This window comes from Oncorhynchus masou, unplaced genomic scaffold (genome assembly GCF_036934945.1).
Source record: "Oncorhynchus masou masou isolate Uvic2021 unplaced genomic scaffold, UVic_Omas_1.1 unplaced_scaffold_2366, whole genome shotgun sequence".
NCBI classification, from domain to species: Eukaryota; Metazoa; Chordata; class Actinopteri; order Salmoniformes; family Salmonidae; genus Oncorhynchus; species Oncorhynchus masou.
Genome location: NW_027008825.1, coordinates 40,048 through 67,609, shown reverse-complemented (window position 1 = coordinate 67,609; position 27,562 = coordinate 40,048). Strand labels below are relative to the sequence as shown.

The window sequence follows — 27,562 nt, the reverse complement described above, 5'->3', positions numbered from 1 at the left end:
AGTGAGGTTGTAGATGTAGGAAGGTATTGTGAAGGAGGTATTGTGTGAACTAGTCCTCGGTCACTGTGTATTAGGAGTTAGTGAGGCTGTAGATGTAGAGAAGGTATTGTGAAGGAGGTATAGTGTGAACTAGTCCTCGGTCACTGTGTATTAGGAGTTAGTGAGGTTGTAGATGTAGAGAAGGTATTGTGAAGGAGGTATTGTGAAGGAGGTATAGTGTGAACTAGTCCTCGGTCACTGTGTATTAGGAGTTAGTGAGGTTGTAGATGTAGAGAAGGTATTGTGAAGGAGGTATTGTGAAGGAGGTATTGTGTGAACTAGTCCTCGGTCACTGTGTATTAGGAGTTAGTGAGGTTGTAGATGTAGAGGAGGTATTGTGAAGGAGGTATTGTGTGAACTAGTCCTCGGTCACTGTGTATTAGGAGTTAGTGAGGTTGTAGATAGAGAAGGTATTGTGAAAGGTATTGTGAAGGAGGTATTGTGTGAACTAGTCCTCGGTCACTGTGTATTAGGAGTTAGTGAGGTTGTAGATGTAGAGAAGGTATTGTGAAGGAGGTATTGTGTGAACTAGTCCTCGGTCACTGTGTATTAGGAGTTAGTGAGGTTGTAGATGTAGAGAAGGTATTGTGAAGGAGGTATAGTGTGAACTAGTCCTCGGTCACTGTGTAATGGTATGTTAGAGCTGTACAAGTTAGGTGTTTGGTCAATTCTAAAGTCTGTTTCAGGATGAGGATGAGTTTCCACAGCTGGTCTCAGGAGGGGCACAGAGGAACATCAAACCAGACCCTAACCCTTCCCAGAACCAACACCAGACCAAACTGACCAAGAACCTGGTGAGAGACCGGCTAATCCTCCCTTCCTTCCTTCCTTCCTTCCTTCCTTCCTTGAGAATTTCACTTGTCACTGTCTTTTTTGTGGGGGGGGGGTTGCACCAAAGTTAGTAAAGGTTGACCACAAAACAATCTATCCTGTAGTAAACCCCCTCCTCTCTCCAGCTGGATAACTTTCCAGAGAACTCTCCCATCAACATCGTCCAGACCCCCATCCCCATCACCACCTCTGTCCCCAAGAGGGCCAAGAGTCAGAGGAAGAAGGCCCTGGCCGCTGCCCTGGCTACAGCGCAGGAGTACTCTGAGATCAGCATGGAGCAGAGGAAACTACAGGTACCAGCATGCACTCTGTTATCCTTCTAGGAAACTACAGGTACCAACATACAATATCTTAGCGAGCTAGGAAACTACAGATACCAGCATGCACTGTCAGCTAGACATAGCGCAGGACTATAATGGAAAACGGTTGCTAGTTGTATTGTACTACTATGAGTGTGCTGAGCCAGTGTTGCTGTTCCCTGTAGGAGGCACTGACCAAAGCAGCAGGGAAGAAGAGTAAGACTCCAGTCCAGTTGGACCTGGGAGACATGCTGGCTGCTCTGGAGAAACAGCAGCAGGCCATGAAGGCTCGACAAATAACCAATACTAAACCACTGTCCTTCACAGGTACACACACACCCACACACCGCACCCACACACCGTACCCACACACCGCACCCACCCACACGCACACCGCACCCACACGCACACCGCACCCACACGCACACACCACACACCGCACCCACACGCACACACCGCACCACACACCGCACCCACACGCACACACCGCACCCACACGCACACACCGCACCCACACGCACACACCGCACCCACACACACACACCGCACCCACACGCACACACCGCACCCACACACACACCGCACACCACACCCACACACACTGCACACCGCACCACACCGCACCGCCACACACACCGCACACACCGCACACACACGCACACTGCACACGCACACCGCACACACACACACACCGCACACACACACACCACACACACACGCACACCGCGCACACACACACCACGCACACCGCACACACGCACACACACACCGCACACACCACACACACACACACCGCACACACCACACACCACACACACGCACACACCCGAACACACACGCACACCGCACACACACACCGCACACGCACACACACGCACACACACCACAGACGACACCGCACCCACACACACCACAGACGCACACCGCACCCACACACACCGCACACATACACTGCACTTGCCACACACGCCCATACTCTGCACTTGCTCTCTCTCTCTCTCTCTCTCTCTGATTGCTTGACCCACCGCCCTCTCTCTCTCTCTCTCTCTCTGATTGCTCTCTCTCTGTTCTCTCTCTCTCTCTCTCTGAGGGGATTGCCCTCTCTCTCTCTCTCTCTCTCTCTCTCTCTCTCTCTCTCTGTTCTCTCTCTCTCTCTGATTGCCCTAACCCTCTCTGTTCTCTCTCTCTCTCTCTGATTGCCCTCTCTCTCTCTCTCTCTCTCTCTCTCTGATTGCCCTCTCTCTCTCTCCAGTGGGTAACAGCAGCCCCGTTCCATGGTTCAGGGCCAGGCGCCGGGTTGGGAGCAGGGTCTCAATGTGTAGTATCAATGTTGAAGGCCCAGCAGGCCCACTCTGCCCCCTCAACATGCTGGACTCCAGCGCTCCACGCCTGAAGAGAGGGAAGGAGAGAGAGATCCCTAAAGTCAAACCACCCTGTGTACCGATCATTCTGAAGAAGGTGTGTTGGAGTCTCTGATCTCTCTGTGTAGATCATTCTGAAGGGGGAAGGGGTGTGTTGGTCTAACCCAGTCTCTGTTCTCTGTGTAGATCATTCTGAAGGAGCGTGAGGGGAAGGGGTGTGTTGGTCTAACCCAGTCTCTGTTTCTCTGTGTAGATCATTCTGAAAGGAGCGTGAGTCTCTGGGGAAGGGGTGTGTTGGTCTAACCCAGTCTCTGTTCTCTCTGTGTAGATCATTCTGAAGGAGGTTGAAGGGGTGTGTTGGTCTAACCCAGTCTCTGTTCTCTCTGTGTAGATCATTCTGAAGGAGGTTGAAGGGGTGTGTTGGTCTAACCCAGTCTCTGTTCTCTCTGTGTAGATCATTCTAAAGGAGGTTGAAGGGTGTGTTGGTCTAACCCAGTCTCTGTTCTCTCTGTGTAGATCATTCTAAAGGAGGTTGAAGGGGTGTGTTGGTCTAACCCAGTCTCTGTTCTCTCTGTGTAGATCATTCTAAAGGAGGTTGAAGGGGTGTGTTGGTCTAACCCAGTCTCTGTTCTCTCTGTGTAGATCATTCTGAAGGAGGTTGAAGGGGTGTGTTGGTCTAACCCAGTCTCTGTTCTCTCTGTGTAATCAAATCAAATTTTACTGGTCACATACACATGGTTAGCAGATGTTAATATGAGTGTAGTGAAATGCTATTGCTTCTAGTTCCGACCATGCAGTAATATCTAACAAGTAATCTAACCTAACAATTTCACAACAACTATGTTATACACACAAGTGTAAAGGAATGAATAAGAATATGTACATAAAAATATATGAATGAGAGATGGCCGAACGGCATAGGCAAGATGCAGTAGATGGTATAGAGTACAGTATATACATATGAGATGAGTAATGTAGGGTATGTAAACATTATATAAAGTGGCATTGTTTAAAGTGGCTAGTGATACATTTTCTACATCAATTTTCCATTATTAAAGTGGCTGGAGTTGAGTCAGTATGTTGGCAGCAGCCACTCAATGTTAGTGGTGGCTGTTTAACAGTCTCTCGGTCCCTGCTTTGATGCACCTGTACTGACCTCGCCTTCTGGATGATAGCGGGGTGAACGGGCAGTGACTCGGGTGGTTGTTGTCCTTGATGATCTTTATGGCCTTCCTGTGACATCGGGTGTTGTAGGTGTCCTGGAGGGCAGGTAGTTTGCCCCCGGTGATATGTTGTGCAGACCTCACTACCCACTGGAGAGCCTTACGGTTGTGGGCAGAGCAGTTGCTGTACCAGGCAGTGATATAGCCCGACTGGATGCTCTCGATTGTGCATCTGTAAAAGTCTGTGAGTGTTTTTGGTGACAAGCCGAATTTCTTCAGCCTCCTGAGGTTGAAGAGGCGCTGCTGCGCCTTCTTCACGATGCTGTCTGTGTGGGTGGACCATTTCAGTTTGTCTGTGATGTGTATGCCGAGGAACTTAAAACCTTCTACCCTCTCCACTACTGTCCCTTCGATGTGGATAGGGGCTGCTCCCTCTGCTGTTTCCTGAAGTCCACGATCATCTCCTTTGTTTTGTTGACATTGAGTGTGAGGTTATTTTCCTGACACCACACTCCGAGGGCCCTCACCTCCTCCCTGTAGGCCGTCTCGTCGTTGTTGGTAATCAAGCCTACCACTGGAGGCGTGCGTGGCCACGCAGTTCTTGGTGAACCGGGAGTACAGGAGAGGGCTGAGAATGCACGCTTGTGGGGCCCCACTGTTGAGGATCAGTGGGGTGGAGATGTTGTTACCTACCCTCACCACCTGGGGGCAGCCCGTCAGGAAGTTCAGGACCCAGTTGCACAGGGTGGGGTCGAGACCCTTAATGATGAGTTTGGAAGGTACTATGGTGTTAAATGCTGAGCTATAGTCGATGAACAGCATTCTCACATAGGTATTCCTCTTGTCCACATGGGTTAGGGCAGTGTGCAGTGTGATGGCGATTGCCATCTGTGGACCTATTGGGGCGTTAAGAATATTGAAGTGGGTCTAGCGTGTCAGGTAGGGTGGAGGTGATATGGTCCTTGACTAGTCTCTCAAAGCACTTCATGATGACAGAAGTGAGTGCTATGGGGTGATAGTCATTTAGTTCAGTTACCTTCGCTTTCTTGGGAACAGGAACAATGGCGGCCCTCTTGAAGCATGTGGGAACGGCAGACTGGGATAAGGATTGATTGAATATGTCCGTAAACACACCAAGCATCTAGTCTGCGCATGCTCTGAGAACGCTGCTGGGGAGGCCGTCTGGGCCTGCAGCCTTGCGAGGGTTAACGCGCTTAAATGTTTTACTCACGTTGGCTGCAGTGAAGGAGAGCCTGCAGGTTTTGGTAGCGGGCCGTGTCATTGGCACTGCATTGTCCTCCAAGCGAGCAAAGAAGTTGTTTAGTCTGTCTGGGAGCAAGACATCCTGGTCCTCGAAGGAGCGTGAGGGAAAGAGCGGGAAGGTGTGTGTTGGTCTAACCCAGTCTCTGTTCTCTCTGTGTAGATCATTCTGAAGGAGCGTGAGGGGAAGAGAGGGAAGGTGTGTGTTGGTCTAACCCAGTCTCTGTTCTCTCTGTGTAGATCATTCTGAAGGAGCGTGAGGGGAAAGAGAGGGAAGGTGTGTGTTGGTCTAACCCAGTCTCTGTTCTCTCTGTGTAGATCATTCTGAAGGAGTGTGAGGGGAAGAGAGGGAAGGTGTGTGTTGGTCTAACCCAGTCTCTGTTCTCTCTGTGTAGATCATTCTGAAGGAGCGTGAGGGGAAGAGAGGGAAGGGGTGTGTTGGTCTAACCCAGTCTCTGTTCTCTCTGTGTAGATCATTCTGAAGGAGTATGAGGGGGAAGAGAGGGAAGGTGTGTGTTGGTCTAACCCAGTCTCTGTTCTCTCTGTGTAGATCATTCTGAAGGAGCGTGAGGGGAAGAGAGGGGAAGGGGGTGTGGATCAGATTGCTGCCAGCCAGGAAGAACAGGGAGAAGAGGAGCTACACTTCACTGATGACCTCAGGAGGGTAGGTACAGGGTCAGGGGTAAGAGAGAGGGGAACCTGCCTCTCAGGAGGGTAGGTACAGGGTCAGGGGTAAGAGAGAGGAGGAGCTACACTTCACTGATGACCTCACACGGGAACCTGCCTCTCAGGAGGGTAGGTACAGGGTCAGGGGTAAGAGAGAGGAGGAGCTACACTTCACTGATGACCTCACACGGGACCTTGGCAGAGTTTGCTCATTTTAGACCATTCCCTTGGTCTTAAAGTGAATTCATGCAAACCTAATGGTCCTACTGATCTGTGGTGTGACGTGGTGTTGTTTAATATACCCCCCCTGTGATATTCTGCTCCGTCTGTTTTCTGTAGAGAACGGTCTGAGCGTGCCCAGTGATGACGCGTCCCTATCCCCGGCCAGTCAGAACTCTCCGTACAGCATCACACCTGTTTCCCAGGGTTCCCCTGGCTCCTCTGGCATCGGCAGCCCCATGGCCTCTAACGCCATTACCAAGATACACAGCCGCCGCTTCAGAGAGTGAGTCTCTCTCTCTCACTCACTCACACACACACACACACACACACACACACACACACACACACACACAGAGAAATTGCTTGGTACTGAGAATCCTAGTGGTTCAAATGTCACAAACTCATTTGGTGGGTTTGCAACACAGAAGCATTTAGTAACATAAATATCTATCCGCCCAATGGGTGTTTGGAGCAGGGCTATACAATTAGGACTTGTACGTACACACAGACAGGCACTGCTTTGTTTCTTAATGTCTTGGGTTGTCGGCCCTTTGTCTCAGCCCTTAAGCACTGTGTCAGACATCCTACGACCTCTCTATGCCTCTCCTCTCTTCCTCACACCATACCATATCTCCACCAGTGTTTCCCTCCTCCAGTCCCCCCAACAGCACACGTTGTTGTAGCCCCGGACAAACTCACCTGATTTAACTCATTGAGGGGATGATGATTAGTTGAATCAGGTGTCTGGAGCTACAACAAAACTGTGCTGTTGGGGGACTGGAGTTGGAAACTACTGAACTACACAATTGTGTGTGTTTTATAATATTGGTCGATGTACGCATGTGAGTATTTTCTAATATTGTTGTGCGTGTGTCTGTGTTAAGCTGACTGTGTGTGTTCCTCTTAGGGTTGGGCCGATGTATGATTAAATCTAATATTATTGTGCGTGTGTCTGTGTTAAGCTGACTGTGTGTGTTCCTCTTAGGGTTGGGCCGATGTATGATTAAATCTAATATTGTGATGTGCAAGACTGTACTCTAATTGAAATGTACAAATCAGTATGTCCCAGACGTGCTCAATGGGATTGAGATCCTTGCTCTTCGCTGGCCATGGCAGAACACTGACATTCCTGTCTAGGCGACATTGTTGCAGGTGATGTCTGGTGAGACCTGCCTTACAACAGGCCTACAAGCCCTCAGTCCAGCCTCTCGGCATATTGCGGACAGTCTGAGCACTGATGGAGGGATTGTGCGTTCCTGGTGTAACTCAGGCAGTTGTTGTTGCCATCCTGTACCTGTCCCGGTGGTGTGATGTTCGGATGTACTGATCCTGTGCAGGTGTTGTTACACGTGGTCTGCCACTGTGAGGATGATCAGCTGTCCATCCTGTCGCCCTGTAGCGCTGTCTTAGGTGTCTCACAGTACGGACATTGCAATTTATTTCCCTGGCCACATCTGCAGTCCTCATGCCTCCTTGCAGCATGCCTAAGGCACTTGTTCACGCAGATGAGCAGGGACCCTGGGCATCTTTCTTTGTTGTTTTTCAGAGTCAGTAGAAAGGCCTCTTTAGTGTCCTAAGTGTTCATAACTGTGACCTTAATTGCCTACCGTCTGTAAGCTGTTAGTGTCTTAACGACCGTTCCACAGGTGCATGTTCATTAATTGTTTATGGTTCATTGAACAAGCATGGGAAACAGTGTTTAAACCTTTTTATAATGAAGATCTGTGAAGTTATTTTGGTTTTTTTACAAATTATCTTTGAAAGACAGTGTCCTGAAAAAGGAATGTTTATTTTTTTGCTGAGTTTACATATAAGATGAGTATGTAAGATATGTAAACATTATTCAAGGGACTAGTGATCCATTTATTAAAGTGGCCAATGATTTCAAGTTTGTATGTGGGCAGCAGCCTCTCTGTGTTAGTGACGGCTGTTTAACAGTCTGGTGTATGTTTTAATATTAGTGTCTCTCTGTCTCCAGGTGTTGAATAAGGAGATGGATGAATGTGTTTTATCCTGTGTGTGTTTATAATATTAGTGTGTGTTTGTCTCTCTCCAGGTACTGTAACCAGGTGTTGAATAAGATAGATGAATGTGTTTTAGTTTATAATATTGTGTGTGTTTCCAGGTATCCAGGTGTTGAGTAAGGAGATAGATTAATGTGTGTGTGTGTTTATAATATTAGTGTGTGTATCTCTCTCCAGGTACTGTAACCAGGTGTTGAATAAGGAGATAGATGAGTGTGTTTATAATATTAGTGTGTGTTTCTCTCTCTCTCCAGGTACTGTAACCAGGTGTTGAATAAGGAGATAGATTAATGTGTTTTATCCTGTGTGTGTTTATAATATTAATGTGTGTTTGTCTCTCTCCAGGTACTGTAACCAGGTGTTGAATAAGGAGATAGATGAGTGTGTTTATAATATTAGTGTGTGTTTCTCTCTCTCCAGGTACTGTCCAGATGTTGTAAGGAGTGATGAATGTGTTTTATCCTGTGTGTGTTTATAATATTAGTGTGTGTTTCTCTCTCTCCAGGTACTGTAACCAGGTGTTGAATAAGGAGATAGAATGTTTTATCCTGTGTGTGTTTATAATATTAGTGTGTTTCTCTCTCTCCAGGTACTGTAACCAGATGAATAAGGAGATAGATGAATGTGTTTTATCCTGTGTGTCTCTCTCCAGGTACTGTAACCAGGTGTTGAATGTGAGTGTGTTTATAATATTAGTGTGTGTTTCTCTCTCTCCAGGTACTGTAACCAGGTGTTGAATAAGGAGATAGATGAATGTGTTTTATCCTGTGTGTGTGTGTGTGTGTGTTTACTGTAACCATGAATTAGATGTGTGTTTTTCTGTGTGTTTATAATGTGTGTGTCTCTCTCTCCAGGTACTGTAACCAGGTGTTGAATAAGGAGATAGATATGTGTTTTATGTTTATAATATTAGTGTGTGTTTTATAACCAGGTGTTGAATAAGGAGATAGATGTGTTTATAATATTAGTGTGTGTTTCTCTCTCTCTCCAGGTACTGTAACCAGGTGTTGAATAAGGAGATAGATGAATGTGTTTTATCCTGTGTGTGTGTGTGTCTCTCTCCAGGTACTGTAACCAGGTGTTGAATAAGGAGATAGATGAGAGTGTGACGATGCTGCTGCAGGAACTGGTCCGGTTCCAGGAGAGGGTTTATCAGAAGGACCCCAGCAAAGCCAAGACCAAACGCAGACTGGTCATGGGCCTTAGAGAGGTCACCAAACACATGAAGCTCCACAAGATCAAGTGTGTCCTCATCTCACCCAACTGTGAGAAGATCCAGGCCAAAGGTCAGGGGTCATTCTTGTCATTAATCCTGGGTTATGTTTTTTGAAAAGCAGTGAACCACGGAGTGTACTACTCAACCAGGTCCAATAAGAACACGGGGTTTTGTTTTTGCGGTTGCTAAGCGTTTAGCTAGTGTGTATCTGAACCATCACCCTGATCTTGGGGTGTGGGGTTCCAAATGCGTGCTAAGTTTATGAATATTTCAAATATTCATCCCCAATCGCCACTTTTGTGTCCACCAGAGAGCGGCAGCATATTGATATGCTCAGCACAGGCTGCATCAAATCTTCTACATAACTAGTGACTGTGTGTTGTCTAGATGAGGCTCTGTAAAACATGATAGACAGCCATGCCCAGGGAGCAGGACTGTTTATAGTGGTAGTTCTACAGTAGTAGTGACTGTTATTTAATGTCCCAGGGGGTCTAGATGAGGCTCTGTACAACGTCATAGCCATGGCCAGAGAACAGGAGATCCCGTTTGTATTTGCTCTGGGTAGGAAGGCTCTGGGACGCTGTGTCAACAAACTGGTGCCTGTCAGTGTGGTGGGCGTCTTCAACTTCTCTGGAGCAGAGGTAAGACGTTGAACACAACCTGTCTGCGTGTTTATAACGCCTGTTAATACTGTAACAAAAAGCAAATGGAAGTGTGTAAAGTCTTGATGTTATGTCTTTTCTCTCCCCGTCCGCCACCCCTCCCTCTCCTCCTCTAGGGTCTGTTTAACCGGTTAGTGTCTCTGACGGAGGATGCTCGTAAGTCCTACAAGGACATGGTGTCAGCGCTGGAGCAGGAGCAGGCTGAGGAGGCGCTGAAGAACGTCAAGAAGGTCACCCACCATATGGGCCACTCCAGGAACCCCTCCGCTGCCTCCGCCATCTCCTTCTGCTCCGTCATCTCTGAACCCATCTCTGAAGTCAACGAGAAGGAGTACGGTAAGAGATGACCCTGGTCCCGACCTTTAACCCTGACTCTGACCCATCTCTGAAGTCAACGAGAAGGAGTACGGTAAGAGATGACCCTGGTCCCGACCTTTAACCCTGACTCTGACCCATCTCAGAGGTCAACGAGAAGGAGTACGGTAAGAGATGACCCTGGTCCCGACCTTTAACCCTGACTCTGACCCATCTCTGAGGTCAACGAGAAGGAGTACGGTAAGAGATGACCCTGGTCCCGACCTTTAACCCTGACTCTAACCCATCTCTGAGGTCAACGAGAAGGAGTACGGTAAGAGATGACCCTGGTCCCGACCTTTAACCCTGACTCTGACCCATCTCTGAGATCAAAGAGGTCTCTCTCTGTACATGTGAATATAATCTGAAATGTATCTCCACAGAGACCAACTGGAGGAGTATGGTGGAATCGTCAGATGGGCTGGAGCCTGTGGAGGCTAAACCCAGCCATCCTGCTACTTCCTCTGGGTTGCAGAGAGACAACCAGCCCCCTTCCACCACCACCAACCGCAGCCCTTACTCCACTACTCTCCAGCTCAGAGCAGCCGTCCCTGCTCCAGGCTCAGGCCCGGGGGAGAGAGAGGAGGGCCGGGCAGACGACCGGTTGGAGCTGGCCTCCCAGCAGAGCACGGAGACAGGCAGTTTGGATGGGAGCTGCAGGGACCTCCTCAACTCCTCCATCACCTCCACCACCTCCACCCTGGTCCCCGGTATGCTGGAGGAGGCGGAGGAAGAGGAGGAGGAGGAGGAAGAGTACACACCAGAGCCCATCTCTGTGGAGGTGCCTGCGGTCATCAGCCGTATTGAGTCCTGGGTGTCTAAGACGCTGGAGAACCTTCAGCTGGGGAAGAGCCAGGACAGCACAGAGGAAGAGGAGGAGGAGGGAGTGCAGAGTGAGGAGGAGGGAGTGCAGAGTGAGGAGGAAGAGGAGTTGGATTCTGCTGATGTCACAGAGACGGCTGGAGAAGACGGAGAAGATGGAGGCCAATAATATCACTGGCTGATGAGACCTCATTCATCCCTCTCTCTCTTTTTTGTTTCTCGCTAAATTCGCTCTGTGTACACTGTCACTCCATCTGTGTACACTCCATCACTTGTCTTCCCCCCCCCTCACACCTGTTCCCCAAACCTGCACTCTTTCACCTCTATCACCCCCCCCTCCTCCCTCTTTCTCACAGTTGAACCAGCAACTCTCCTCTTCTCTCTGTCTGTAACTTTGGACTTCAGACATTATCTCAGGAATCAGACCACACACACACACACACACACAGGCAGTCCACACACACACAGATAGGCAGTCACACACACAGACCAACCTGCAAACTACAGACAACATTATCTCTCCTGGTCTCTCTGATGGATAGACTCCTCTGTTCCTCTCATCCTCCGCCTCAGCTAAACTGGTCTGGTCGGTCTGGCATCGACTGGTCTGGTCTGACATGGTCTGGTCTGGCTAAGGGAAGCCCTGGTTCCCTTCCCACCACTCCAGTTTTCCCCAGGATAGGAAGAGGCTGTGAGGAGAGGCTTCCCTTCTGTCTGTATGACGCAGAGCCCTCCAGATGATAGACCTGTCAGTGAGACTGCTGACTACAGACTAACTAGAAGAGAAGTCTCCCTCTGTCATCCCTGGGTTATTCATAGTGGAGCTCTGGTGGTTCAGTCCAAGCAGAAGGTTGCTGAGTCCCTGCGGGGCTGAGAGTTTACAGCTGGAAGTGTGTCTCTGTCCCATCATCATGGAGCTCTGGTGGTTCAGTCCAAGCAGAAGGTTGCTGAGCCCCTGCAGGGCTGAGAGTTTACAGCTGGAAGTGTGTCTCAGCTGGAAGTGTGTCTCTGTCCCATCATCAAGACTTATGTTACATTGTTGTCATCCTTCCCATGTTTCTCTGTCTCCCAAAACCAATCTAAAACCTTGTCAGGATTTTACAAAATTCCCCGCTTTTCCAGGAATCCCGGTTGGAAGGTTCACAGAATCCATTGGGAATAAGCAGAAAATACGTAATCCTCCAACCTTGGGATTTCGGAAAAGTTGCTGGAATTTGCAAACCTACATGATGTGTTTCTGACATTGGTTAACCATCACAGTAATCATGTATTATTTTCAGTGGGTGGGATTTTAAAGGGGCATATCACCACTTTTTAACCTCATAGTCATTATCTCCAGGACCAAACCAATGTCTACTAATGTGCAAATGGCGTGTTAAAAAATAATGGCGTGTCCCTTGAAAACATGAATGATATGACATGTCACATGACATACTAACAGTAACTGAAGCCAGAACAAATGTCTGATGTACATAACCTGTATAGCTGTTTCTGAGACTCTTTAACCTGTAATATTAATGATAATATTGACAAGTGTTCATCTGTTTGGGGTTGTTTTCTGAGTGGATTGTTTGTTGTTGTTGCTAGCTGACTTCTGTGTTTTACTATAGCCTCTGGTTTCTTTGGTTTAGGTCCCAGTCCATTGACCGGTGGCAGCGTGGGCGTGTTTGTTGGGGTGGGCAGTAACTAGTTGTAACTAGCTATTATCAGAGACTATTTGGGTTTGAAGCTGACAGGTAGTCCAACTTGACCCAGGACATGTGACTCACTGGTAACAGAGGGGTCAAAGGGAGGAGCCACCACAGGAGCCTCTGAATATTCATGAACTAATTATCCACCTCACCAGTTATAACCATGTAAATAAAATGTGAACAATTAAAATGTTTGAACTACAGTGTATTAAACACCCCAATCACCTTTTTCTTAAAGCCATTTGATATAAAAAACATCTGAGTAAGTTGATGATGTAATTTGATGGGAAATGATAGAAATCAAGTCATGTATTATTAGATGGAGGAGGAGGATGCCATGTATAGGAGTGGCATGCTGGGTCATATGCAATATGAAGGAAGGAGGGATGAGAGGGAGTTGTGTAATAAATAGACAGTCAGGAGTTGGGTCAATTCATTTTCAATTCAGGAAGTGAATTGAAATTCAACTGACAAATGTAATTGAGAAAAAAAACGTATGTCAATTGAAAACTGACCATGTTTTATATGAGGATTTGATGAATGAGTTGAATTGAGCCCTGATACAGGTGATAACGACGGTGTGTCTAGTACTAAAATGTACGTTGGCTGTGTGCAGGTTTCTCAGTAACGAACTCTCATCAGTGTGTTTTGGAGCCATGACAACCAGTGTGTCCTTTGCACTATGTAAATACCATAATACTTGTAACAACCACCTGGTAACTAATGTCAAAACCAAAATGGTTGAATGAAGTAGCTTTTATTTTCTCAGTGTGTCCCTGGTCTTTCTATGTCTCTCTTTCTGACTGTACAGCACTAGCAACATGTAGAGGCTTTTCTCATAACTTTACTGTTCTCTTCTCCATCTGGACTGATTGTCATTAAAATGTTCTTTAAGTAAACTACATACAATCCTGTCTTTTATATTGTCTTGTCTATTTGTTGCATGTAAATCTCCTATATGTTTGATAGGGATCTTTGTGTATTAGCCTAAAGCATGTGTCAAACTCCAGTCCTCGAGGGTCTCGGGTGTCTGTGGACTTTTCCACCTCCCTTGTACTGATTGATCAATTAAGGTAATTCATTGATTAGTTAGGAACTCCCCTCCGCTGGTTGTCTAGGTCTTCATTGGACACATGAAAGGAAATAACAAACCAGCAGACACATGTCTCTCCAGGAATTTAGTTTGACACCCTAAACTTTGGTTGATTGCTAATCCAATATGGCTGCCTGAATCCTGCTTACTTACTGCATTGGCACGGATAGAGCAATGAGACCGATATATCATACTGCATTGGCACGGATAGAGCAATGAGACCGATATATCACTGGATGTATACATGTGAAGCATCCTGTTGGTGTTTCCACTCACTACAAAACATGATGACGAGAGGAAGCCCACTGGTGGGCAGTGGGAGAAGATGGAACCAGATGGATTTTGTCTGACATTCTGTACATTTTCTCATCGATGAAACCTTTGATCTCTACAGTTTTCTGTTTTCAAAACTAGAATCTGTTATGAGTGTACTAAGTTTTGTAGACTTTACCCTTTGCAACATATTTTAAGATTGCGCTGTTTAGAAGGAGTGCAAAGGTGAATTTAGTTATTGCACATGCCCACTTGACAGAGTAGGCGTTCCCTAACAGAAATATGCAGATGTGTACTAAAACACAACAGGATATCACTAGCGCATGCTTCTTCTGCCCGCTATGACTCATTTGTTCCCATTGGAAATGACAAGCTGTGGTCTATCTTGTTTAGTTATACAAATCTTTGGCATTGGTGATACATTGGGTTATTTGTGAACCCAACTAAGCTCAGTAAGTCAGAGAAAACAGGTAGGCCTAGAGGATAAAACTTTAATCCAAACGTAGTGTCTCGAGGGGGACAAAACGGCATTTAGGTTTTATTATTTAACTTCTTGTCCATATGTTAAAACATGAAAATAGCTCCCATGCTGTACAACCAAGAAGTGGACCTCCAGTGTAGTTCTGACCAACTATATATCATATTTATACGTTTCTTCTGATACAGATTTAGTGTGTATCAACTGCAGGTGTTAGTCAAGTACATCTATTCTGGAGTAGTTTACAGACTATTCTCTAATGTTTTCTTTTATTTCTGTTTATATAAAAGTATCAGTAAATATCACAAGTTCAGGCTTCTGCTGACAGTATCCAATTGGTTATTGTCTTCCCACAGTCTTGTGTTTGTGTTCACTGGTTAGCCTTTCTGAGAGACACTTTTTGAGTGAGACACTTTCTGAGAGACATTTTCTGAGTGAGACTTTCTGAGAGCGACATTTGTCTCCTGGAGAGACGTGTTATACTCAATGGAGCCTGAGGGAGATCCTGGAGTCCTGAGCAGGAGGTGAGTCAGAGAGAGAGGCTGTCTGAGGGAGATCCTGGAGTCCTGAGCAGGAGGTGAGTCAGAGAGAGAGGCTGTCTGAGGGAGATCCTGGAGTCCTGAGCAGGAGGTGAGTCAGAGAGAGAGGCTGTCTGATGGAGATCCTGGAGTCCTGAGCAGGAGGTGAGTCAGAGATAGAGAGGCTGTCTGAGGGAGATCCTGGAGTCCTGAGCAGGAGGTGAGTCAGAGAGAGAGGCTGTCTGAGGGAGATCCTGGAGTCCTGAGCAGGAGGTGAGTCAGAGAGAGAGGCTGTCTGAGGGAGATCCTGGAGTCCTGAGCAGGAGGTGAGTCAGAGAGAGAGGCTGTCTGAGGGAGATCCTGGAGTCCTGAGCAGGAGGGGATCCTGAGTCTGAGCAGGAGAGAGAGAGGCTGTCTGAGGGAGATCCTGGAGTCCTGAGCAGGAGGTGAGTCAGAGAGAGAGGCTGTCTGAGGGAGATCCTGGAGTCCTGAGCAGGAGGTGAGTCAGAGAGAGAGGCTGTCTGAGGGAGATCCTGGAGTCCTGAGCAGGAGGTGAGTCAGAGAGAGAGGCTGTCTGAGGTGGGGAGATCCTGGAGTCCTGAGCAGGAGGTGAGTCAGAGAGAGAGAGGCTGTCTGAGGGAGATCCTGGAGTCCTGAGCAGGAGGTGAGTCAGAGAGAGAGGCTGTCTGAGGAGATCCTGGAGTCCTGAGCAGGAGGTGAGTCAGAGAGAGAGGCTGTCTGAGGGGAGATCCTGGAGTCCTGAGCAGGAGGTGAGTCAGAGAGAGAGGCTGTCTGAGGAGATCCTGGAGTCCTGAGCAGGAGGTGAGTCAGAGAGAGAGGCTGTCTGAGGAGATCCTGGAGTCCTGAGCAGGAGGTGAGTCAGAGAGAGAGGCTGTCTGAGGGAGATCCTGGAGTCCTGAGCAGGAGGTGAGTCAGAGAGAGAGGCTGTCTGAGGGAGATCCTGGAGTCCTGAGCAGGAGGTGAGTCAGAGAGAGAGGCTGTCTGAGGGAGATCCTGGAGTCCTGAGCAGGAGGTGAGTCAGGAGAGAGAGAGGCTGTCTGAGGGAGATCCTGGAGTCCTGAGCAGGAGGTGAGTCAGAGAGAGAGAGGCTGTCTGAGGAGATCCTGGAGTCCTGAGCAGGAGGTGAGTCAGAGAGAGGCTGTCTGATGGAGATCCTGGAGTCCTGAGCTGTCTGAGGGAGATCCTGGAGTCCTGAGCAGGAGGTGAGTCAGAGAACCTGGAGAGAGGCTGTCTGAGGGGAGATCCTGGAGTCCTGAGCAGGAGAGGAGATCAGAGAGAGAGAGGCTGTCTGAGGGAGATCCTGGAGTCCTGAGCAGGAGGTGAGTCAGAGAGAGAGAGGCTGTCTGAGGGAGATCCTGGAGTCCTGAGCAGGAGGTGAGTCAGAGAGAGAGGCGGTTTGAGGGGAGATCCTGGAGTCCTGAGCAGGAGGCTGTCTGAGGGAGATCCTGGAGTCTGAGCAGGGAGGTGAGTCAGAGAGAGAGGCTGTCTGAGGGAGATCCTGGAGTCCTGAGCAGGAGGTGAGTCAGAGAGAGAGGCTGTCTGAGGGAGATCCTGGAGTCCTGAGCAGGAGGTGAGTCAGAGAGAGAGGCTGTCTGAGGAGATCCTGGAGTCCTGAGCAGGAGGTGAGTCAGAGAGAGGCTGTCTGAGGGAGATCCTGGAGTCCTGAGCAGGAGGTGAGTCAGAGAGAGAGGCTGTCTGAGGGAGATCCTGGAGTCCTGAGCAGGAGGTGAGTCAGAGAGAGAGGCTGTCTGAGGGAGATCCTGGAGTCCTGAGCAGGAGGTGAGTCAGAGAGAGAGGCTGTCTGAGGGAGATCCTGGAGTCCTGAGCAGGAGGTGAGTCAGAGAGAGAGGCTGTCTGAGGGAGATCCTGGAGTCCTGAGCAGGAGGTGAGTCAGAGAGAGAGAGAGGCTGTCTGAGGGAGATCCTGGAGTCCTGAGCAGGAGGTGAGTCAGAGAGAGAGGCTGTCTGAGGGAGATCCTGGAGTCCTGAGCAGGAGGTGAGTCAGAGAGAGAGGCTGTCTGAGGGAGATCCTGGAGTCCTGAGCAGGAGGTGAGTCAGAGAGAGAGGCTGTCTGAGGGATAAACACTAACCAAGGCTCAGTTTAATGACACTAAAGACTCTACAACACATCACATTACACACTACACAATAATGTTCACTCTCCCAAATACCAATGACATGGGTCCTTCCACAAAATGGGTGCCTTCTGCGTCCCTTTGATACTTTAAGTAGAAATTATGCACCAATATTAAAAGCCTGTTATATTCAATGAAGTGCCCTTTAATATAGATTACATTGATCCATTGATAGAATTAAATTAATCAAAACAAAAATGCATATGAATTAAGACTTGCTAAAGTGCCAAGATTCAGCATTTTGACCTGTCCCTCTGTGCCCCCTCTGTGACTTCCAAGAAGATTTGCCCTATGAACCCAACATGTATCCAGGTTTTCTCCATCATTGTAAAGCCCTAATTATTCTGTTGCTTTGACACTCATTCTGAAAATTATTCTATATTTCATGTGATGATTAATTTTAAGTTAAAAAGAAAGTGTCCCTCATTTTAAATGAATCCTGTTAAGTGAACTGAACTCTCATTTTAATATTCTATAGAAACATTGAACATCTAATAGTCAAATCATAGTGTAAAAGCAGGTGTGTTGGTTGTAGTTTTTAGGCCATTTTCTGGTGTTTTGTGGTGAGAAACTGAGCGGGTCGAGCATTACCCATAGATAAATACAACAAGCTTCCATTGCCCCTGTCACAGGGGGATTTATGGCTTTAATCATTGTACCTAAACTGTATGTGTGATCATGTATACGCAGGGCCCAGCTGTAAAAGAAACCTTGGTCTCAGTCTGTGTTCCTTGTTGAAATAAAGGTAGAAGAATAATAATAATAACCTCTTGAGATGGAAAACGTGTTTTTTATGAAGTCACTGTTAAAATTTGGTGAAATCAAACGTTTTTTCCCCACTAAACTATACATCTCAAAGGAACAACCCAGAACCAATAACAATGGCCCAAAAGCAATAACAACATGTACATATATAAAACCAAAAACAACACGTACATATATAAAACCAATAACAACACGTACATATATAAAACCAATAACAACACGTACATATATAAAACCAATAACATATATAAAACCAATAACAACACGTACATATATAAAACCAATAACAACACGTACATATATAAAACCAATAACAACACGTACATATATAAAACCAATAACAACACGTACATATATAAAACCAATAACAACACGTACATATATAAAACCAATAACAAACGTACATATATAAAACCAATAACAACACGTACATATATAAAACCAATAACAACACGTACATATATAAAACCAATAACAACACGTACATATATAAAACCAATAACAACACGTACATATATAAAACCAATAACAACACGTACATATATAAAACCAATAACAACACGTACATATATATAAAACCAATAACAACATGTACATATATAAAACCAATAACAACATGTACATATATAAAACCAATAACAACATGTACATATATAAAACCAATAACAACACGTACAATAAAACCAATAACAACACGTACATATATAAAACCAATAACAACAACATATATAAAACATGTAATATGTTACAATAAAGGTCAAAGTAAAACAAACTAATTCATGAATATATAAATATATAAACTATAGTATCTTATTTGTTGTGTTGTGTCAAGCAGGAGAGAGTGGAGTCTCCTGCTCCCACTTGTCCACCTATGAAGAGTGACAAGTCAATGGAGCGACCCGATACCAACATCCAGCCTCCTGACCCAAGGTGAGAGGGATGATAGAAGCTTGGTCAGACTGCAGCAAGCCAGGCTCCTGAGACCCAGTCCATATATGTTAGTCAGCTGAGCAAGTAGGCATTAGCTCAAATTTAGCAGACGCTCTTATCCAGAGCAATTTACAGGAGCAATTAGGGTTAAGTGCCTTGCTCAAGGGCACATCAACAGATTTTTCAACTTTCAGTTGCTGGCCCACCACTCTCAAACACTTGGCTACCAGCTAGTGAAGCTAGGGTGTGACTTCAGGTCTCAAGCAAGGTTGCTTATCATGTTACAATGCCATCGTTCCGTTATTTCCATTGCACCAGGCAAGCTCAATCAAGCACATCTAGCTAAAGTACTGCCATTGTTGTCTTAAGCAAAGCATTGAACCTCTAAACTACAAGGGTAATGCTCTGTTGAGCTGCTCCCAGCTCGTTGATTGACTAGTGTGTCAGGGGGTGGGGTACTGAGACAGTAAAATTCAAAACTTCTACAATACATTTAAAAAACATGTATTCAAGGGAATTTGAAAACAACAATACTTATGAATAATAGTTAGCGAAGAAGTTGTGAAGCTTTTATGAATGATATTGCAGTATAATGATGTTATGACTGGTCTCCTAAAGGTGGTATAAACACCATTCAAGTAGTGTTAGCTACTTATTGTTTGTTGTATTTTAGACCAATCAGACAATTTCTGGTCAGTGTGTGTTACTCTACAGTTAGTCATTTTAATGAACAGCCCTGTGTGTGTATGGTCAGTGTGTCTGCCACAAAGTGATCTGACAATCAAGTCTACTCTCGAGGATGGATACTGGACTGTGTGTGTATGGTCAGTGTGTCTGCCACAAAGTGATCTGACAATCAAGTCTACTCTCGAGGATGGATACTGGACTGTGTGTGTATGGTCAGTGTGTCTGCCACAAAGTGATCTGACAATCAAGTCTACTCTCGAGGATGGATACTGGACTGTGTGTGTATGGTCAGTGTGTCTGCCACAAAGTGATCTGACAATCAAGTCTATCTCGAGATGGATACTGGACTGTGTGTGTATGGTCACACTGATCTGACAATCAAGTCTACTCTCGAGGATGGATACTGGACTGTGTGTGTATGGTCAGTGTGTCTGCCACAAAGTGATCTGACAATCAAGTCTACTCTCGAGGATGGATACTGGACTGTGTGTGTATGGTCAGTGTGTCTGCCACAAAGTGATCTGACAATCAAGTCTACTCTCGAGGATGGATACTGGACTGTGTGCCTGAGGTATGACGGGCACAAGGCTCTCTCTGTCCCCTTAGTATATATGCAGTCTATATCAGGAACAGTGGGTCTTGTATATTAATCAGTGTTGACCGTTGAACCCATCTATAGGTCAGTATGGGAAAGAACAGGAGGTACAGGAGGGACTTCTGTTGTTTAGTCTTTCCTGAGGAAGTTCAGTGTGTTTTGTTCTGGTGTTGTTGATGTGATTCTATTATCATACACCAGTGCTGTACCTCCCTCTAGTGGCTGGTGTCTGCACCACATATGTCTGCTAATCCTGTTTAATCAACATGTGTCAATAGAAACGCTCAATAGATCATGATGTGTTGAAGGCTCTGTGTCTGCTTCATAAGGCTCTGTGTCTGCTTCATAAGGCTCTGTGTTGTGTCTTCATAAGGCTCTGTGTCTGCTTCATAAGGCTCTGTGTTTGCTCTGTGTCTCATAAGGCTCTGTGTTTGCTTCATAAGGCTCTGTGTCTGCTTCATAGGGCTCTGTGTCTGCTTCACAAGGCTCTGTGTCTGCTTCATAGGGCTCTGTGTCTGCTTCATAAGGCTCTGTGTCTGCTTCATAAGGCTCTGGTCTGCTTCATAAGGCTCTGTGTCTGCTTCATAAGGCTCTGTGTCTGCTTCATGGGCTCTGTGTCTGCTTCATAAAGCTCTGTGTCTGCTTCATAAGGCTCTGTGTCTGCTTATAAGGCTCTGTGTCTGCTTCATAAGGCTCTGTGTCTGCTTCATAAGGCTCTGTGTCTGCTTCATGTCTGGTCTTCATAAGGCTCTGTGTCTGCTTCATAAGGTCTCTGTGTCTGCTTCATATGTCTGCTTCATACTCTGTGCTGTCTGCTTCATAAGGCTCTGTGTCTGCTTCATATGACTCTGTGTCTGCTTCATAAGGCTCTGTGTCTGCTTCATAAAGCTCTGTGTCTGCTTCATAAGGCTCTGTGTCTGCTTCATAAGGCTCTGTGTCTGCTTCATAAGGCTCTGTGTCTGCTTCATAAGGCTCTGTGTCTGCTTCATAAGGCTCTGTGTCTGCTTCATAAGGCTCTGTGTCTGCTTCATAAGGCTCTGTGGGCTCTGTGTCTGCTTCATAAGGCTCTGTGTCTGCTTCATAAGGCTCTGTGTCTGCTTCATAAGGCTCTGTGTCTGCTTCATAAAGCTCTGTGTCTGCTTCATAAGCTCTGTGTCTGCTTCATAAGGCTCTGTGTCTGCTTCATAAAGCTCTGTGTCTGCTTCATAAGGCTCTGTGTCTGCTTCATAAGGCTCTGTGTCTGCTTCATAAGGCTCTGTGTCTGCTTCATAGGCTCTGTGTCTGGCTCTGTGTCTGCTTCATAAGGCTCTGTGTCTGCTTCATAAGGCTCTGTGTCTGCTTCATAAAGCTCTGTGTCTGCTTCATAAGGCTCGGTGTCTGCTTCATACGGCTCTGTGTCTGCTTCATAAGACTCTGGGATGCAGGTTGAAGTCTTCTCTTTGGTTGGAGGATATTCAAAAATCAAATCAAATCAAATCAAATTTTATTTGTCACATACACATGGTTAGCAGATGTTAATGCGAGTGTAGCGAAATGCTTGTGCTTCTAGTTTCGACAATGCAGTAATAACCAACAAGTAATCTAACTAACAATTCCTAATCTACTGTCTTATACACAGTGTAAGGGGATAAAGAATATGTACATAAGGATATATGAGTGAGTGATGGTACAGAGCAGCATAGGCAAGATACCGTAGATGGTATCGAGTACAGTATATACATGTGAGATGAGTATGTAAACAAAGTGGCATAGTTAAAGTGGCTAGTGATACATGTATTACATAAGGATGCAGTCGATGATATAGAGTACAGTATATAGGTATGCATATGAGATGAATAATGTAGGGTAAGTAACATTCTATAAGGTAGCATTGTTTAAAGTGGCTAGTGATATATTTACAACATTTCCCATCAATTCCCATTATTAAAGTGGCTGGAGTTGAGTCAGTGTCAGTGTGTAGGCAGCAGCCACTCAATGTTAGTGGTGGCTGTTTAACAGTCTGATGGCCTTGAGATAGAAGCTGTTTTTCAGTCTCTCGGTCCCAGCTTTGATGCACCTGTACTGACCTCGCCTTCTGGATGATAGCGGGGTGAACAGGCAGTGGCTCGGGTGGTAGATGTCCTTGATGATCTTTATGGCCTTCCTGTAACATCGGGTGGTGTAGGTGTCCTGGAGGGCAGGTAGTTTGCCCCCGATGATGCGTTGTGCAGACCTACAGGGCAGTGTGCAGTGTGGTTGAGATTGCAGACCTACAGGGCAGTGTGCAGTGTGGTTGAGATTGCATCGTCTGTGGACCTATTTGAGCGGTAAGCAAATTGGAGTGGGTCTAGGGAGTCAGGTAGGGTGGAGGTGATATGGTCCTTGACTAGTCTCTCAAAGCACTTCATGATGACGGAAGTGAGTGCTACGGGCGGTAGTCGTTTAGGGCTCAGTTACCTTAACTTTCTTGGGAACAGGAACGATGGTGGCCTCTTGAAGCATGTGGGAACAGCAGACTGGTATAGGGATTGATTGAATATGTCCGTAAACACACCAGCCAGCTGGTCTGCGCATGCTCTGAGGGCGCGGCTGGGGATGCCGTCTGGGCCTGCAGCCTTGCGAGGGTTAACACGTTTAAATGTTTTACTCACCTCGGCTGCAGTGAAGGAGAGACCGCATGTTTTCCGTTGCAGGCAGTGTCAGTGGCACTGTATTGTCCTCAAAGCGGGCAAAAGTTATTTAGTCTGCCTGGGAGCAAGACATCCTGGTCCGTGACTGGGCTGGATTTCTTCCTGTAGTCCGTGATTGACTGTAGACCCTGCCACATGCCTCTTGTGTCTGAGCCGTTGAATTGGGATTCTACTTTGTCTCTGTACTGACGCTTAGCTTGTTTGATAGCCTTACGGAGTGAATAGCTGCATTGATTGTATTCAGTCATGTTACCAGACACCTTGCCCTGATTGAAAGCAGTGGTTCGTGCTTTCAGTTTCACACGAATGCAGCCATCAATCCAAGGTTTCTGGTTAGGGAATGTTTTAATCGTTGCTATGGGAACGACATCTTCAACGCACGTTCTAATGAACTCGCACACCGAATCAGCGTATTCGTCAATGTTGTTATTTGACGCAATACGAAACATGTCCCAGTCCACGTGATGGAAGCAGTCTTGGAGTGTGGAGTCAGCTTGGTCGGACCAGCGTTGGACAGACCTCAGCTGGGAGCTTCTTTTTTTAGCTTTTGTCTGTAGGCAGGTATCAGCAAAATGGAGTTGTGGTCAGCTTTTCCAAAAGGGGGGCGGGGCAGGGCCTTATATGCGTCGCGGAAGTTAGAGTAACAGTGATCCAAGGTTTTTCCCCTGGTTGCGCAATCGATATGCTGATAAAATTTAGGGAGTCTTGTTTTCAGATTAGCCTTGTTAAAATCCCCAACAACGATGAATGCAGCCTCCGGATAAATGGTTTCCAGTTTGCAAAGAGTTAAATAAAGTTCGTTCAGAGCCATCAATGTGTCTGCTTGGGGGGGGATATATACGGCTGTGATTATAATCGAAGAGAATTCTCTTGGTAGATAATGCGGTCGACATTTGATTGTGAGGAATTCTAAATCAGGTGAACAGAAGGATTTGAGTTCCTGTATGTTTCTTTCAGGATATTCAGGGAACATATATCATATATATGACTGACCCAGATATGTTGTCTATACTCTGTGTAAACATTATATTGTGGGGAGAGTTTATACAAAGCTTCACTCACCAAGTATAACATTTTAATGACGATGACATGGTAGAGATGTTATTTTGTCTCTTCACCATCTAGTTGGTGCTTTGATTTCTTTTAGGAATTTAAACAACAATTGGCAATACAGCAACAACAGCTGGTTTTCTGTGTTTCATACATGCAGTGAAATGTTTTATGGAATAGTAAAGATGATGGATGATCTAACTGTGTGTGTGTGTGTGTGTGTGTGTGTGTGTGTGTGTGTGTGTGTGTGTGTGTGTGTGTGTGTGTGTGTGTGTGTGTGTGTGTGTTTGCGTGTTTCTGAGTGTGTGTGTGTGTGTGTATCTGTTTTGCGTGTGTTTCTGAGTGTGTGTGCATTGAGAGAGTGATGCCAGTGTGGTCGAAGTCTATTGTTGACTGGTTGGTGTTCGGTTCTGGTTCTCTTCTGGGGGCCTGGAGGTCTGGAGGGTCCCACACATTAATCAGCCCAAGCAGAGTTGTGTCAGAATGGGGTCATGGAACGACAGAGCAAGGAAAAAGATGATCAGGGAGAGTGTGATGCTGAGGACTTTGCCACAGCTGTAAACATCTCATCTCTCTGATTCAGATATGAATTGATTCATGAACTGATTGAGATATGAACAGATTTTGATATGAACTCACTCTGATATGAACTGATTTATTAACTGATTCTGATTTGAACTGAATCAGGATGAGCATTTGGGGATTGTCTCTCAGAGACAGAGAGAGGCAGATGTTTCTGCATTGGCAATAGTACCAACTGCATGTATTCCATGCATACCAATAAAGCATCATTGAATTGATTTTTACCAGAAACACATACATGTTGACCAGCTCTGGGGGAATTCCCCAGAAGGAGTGTAATAATGATTCACCACTAGAGCAATCTGTCTTCTTACTAATGAGGAGGAATGTCTGTCCATCTGCCAACTCCAAACACCATGTTACTCATAGACCGGAAAAAGCTGGAAACGACACCTCCCAGCTATCTGTCGCTAACACTCTGACTCTAACCTTCTCTTCAGACCGAGTTCTCTCTCTCTCTCTCTCTCTCTCTCTCCTTCTCCTTTCCTCCCTCTCTTTCTCTCTCGCTCCCTCACCTCACTCTCTCTCTCTCTCTCTCTCTCTCTCTCCATCTCTCCTTCTCCTTTCCTCCCTCTCTTTCTCTCTCTCTCCCTCACTCACTCACTCTCTCTCTCCCTCTCCTTTCCTCCCTCTCTTTCTCTCTCGCTCCCTCACTCTCTCTCCTCCCTCTCTATTCCCTCCCTCCCTCTTTCTGAGTCAGAGACTTCGCCCAACACGACCAAGAACAACAATGACCTAGAGTGGTGATGTCATCCTCTCTGACAGGGTCCTACTGCATGTGTGCCATCTGAGTTAACCTGTGAGGTCACACTCTGACCCTTGATCCCTGATGCCACCCTGAACACGGCTCAACACACACACATACATACACACATGCACATGCTTGCAGGCACACACACACACACAAAGGTACAACTGTTGTGTCCGTATTCTTTTTCATGACAGAGCTCCTGTCTCTATTGGACAGAGGGTGTGGCGTTTAGGGAAGGTGGGAGTTGAGGGGTTTTCACAGTGATCATTTTGGGAGTTCCAGTGAGAAGCCTAATGCCTGCAGGCAGCTGAAAATACACAACTAACCATCTTCACTACAGATACGTTTTCTGTGTGAGAGAGCAACAAAAAGAGGGAGAGAGAGAGAGAGAGAGAGAGAGAGAGAGGAGAGAGAGAGAGAGAGAGAGAGAGAGAGAGAGAGAGAGAGAGAGAGAGAGAGAGAGAGAGAGAGAGAGGGGGAGAGAGAGACGGAGTGTACCAGACCTTTTTTAGGGTTCAGTTATCCACTCCACTTTATCTGCTGCAAGGCGTAGGAACTTCCTGTGAAAGGTTTTGGTGTGTGTATATGCCTGTGTGTGTGAGAGAGATGAGTGGGTGGGAGCTTCCCAAGCCAGATCGAGGGCAGACAGACAGAGTGGGTGGAAGACAAATATTTCTGGAGGTAAACTTCAAATAACAAAACTATTCTTTTCTCCATTCTTTTCTCATTCCCTAGTTCTTTAGCTAAATGCTATTTCTCTCTCTTTGATCTCGAACCAGGGCTTTCTCATTTCTGTTACTACTTGTTCACAGAGCACATACACACAGACAGACACACACACACACGAACACGCTACACAGACGCAGCTACTGAACACAGTCTCCCAGCATGCACACACACAGACAGCGTGCCTGTACAATGTAAACATAACTGGGACACAGCTATGACCACACTGTCTCCCAGCTACTGACCACACTGTCTCCCAGCTACTGACCACACTGTCTCCCAGCTACTGACCACACTGTCTCCCAGCTACTGACCACACTGTCTCTCCCAGCTACTGACCACACTGTCTCCCAGCTACTGACCACACTGTCTCTCATCTACTGACCACACTGTCTCCAGCTACTGACCACACTGTCTCCCAGCTACTGACCACACTGTCTCCCAGCTACTGACCACACTGTCTCCCAGCTACTGACCACACTGTCTCCCAGCTACTGACCACACTGTCTCTCAGCTACTGACCACACTGTCTCCCAGCTACTGACCACACTGTCTCCCAGCTACTGACCACACTGTCTCCCAGCTACTGACCACACTGTCTCTCATCTACTGACCACACTGTCTCCCAGCTACTGACCACACTGTCTCCCAGCTACTGACCACACTGTCTCCCAGCTACTGACCACACTGTCTCCCAGCTACTGACCACACTGTCTCCCACACTGTCTCCCAGCTACTGACCACACTGTCTCTCAGCTACTGACCACACTGTCTCCCAGCTACTGACCACACTGTCTCTCATCTACTGACCACACTGTCTCCCAGCTACTGACCACACTGTCTCTCATCTACTGACCACACTGTCTCTCAGCTACTGACCACACTGCTACTGACCACACTGTCTCCCAGCTACTGACCACACTGTCTCCAGCTACTGACCACACTGTCTCTCAGCTACTGACCACACTGTCTCTCAGCTACTGACCACACTGTCTCCCAGCTACTGACCACACTGTCTCCCAGCTACTGACCACACTGTCTCCAGCTACTGCTACTGACCACACTGCTACTGACCACACTGTCTCCCAGCTACTGACCACACTGTCTCTCAGCTACTGACCACACTGTCTCCCAGCTACTGACCACACTGTCTCCCAGCTACTGACCACACTGTCTCCCAGCTACTGACCACACTGTCTCCCAGCTACTGACCACACTGTCTCCCAGCTACTGACCACACTGTCTCTCAGCTACTGACCACACTGTCTCCCAGCTACTGACCACACTGTCTCTCATCTACTGACCACACTGTCTCCCAGCTACTGACCACACTGTCTCCCAGCTACTGACCACACTGTCTCCCAGCTACTGACCACACTATCTCCCAGCTACTGACCACACTGTCTCTCAGCTACTGACCACACTGTCTCCCAGCTACTGACCACACTGTCTCTCAGCTACTGACCACACTGTCTCTCAGCTACTGACCACACTGTCTCCCAGCTACTGACCACACTGTCTCCCAGCTACTGACCACACTGTCTCCCAGCTACTGACCACACTGTCTCCCAGCTACTGACCACACTGTCTCCCAGCTACTGACCACACTGTCTCTCAGCTACTGACTACTGACCACACTGTCTCCCAGCTACTGACCACACTGTCTCTCAGCTACTGACC

The 27,562-nt window shown here is 46.9% G+C and overlaps 1 pseudogene; it reads left to right on the top strand.

The window, feature by feature from the left end:
- LOC135533410 (selenocysteine insertion sequence-binding protein 2-like) overlaps window positions 1-11,908 on the top strand; it is a 14,543-nt pseudogene extending 2,635 nt beyond the window's left edge.
- Window positions 11,909-27,562: the final 15,654 nt, after the last annotated feature.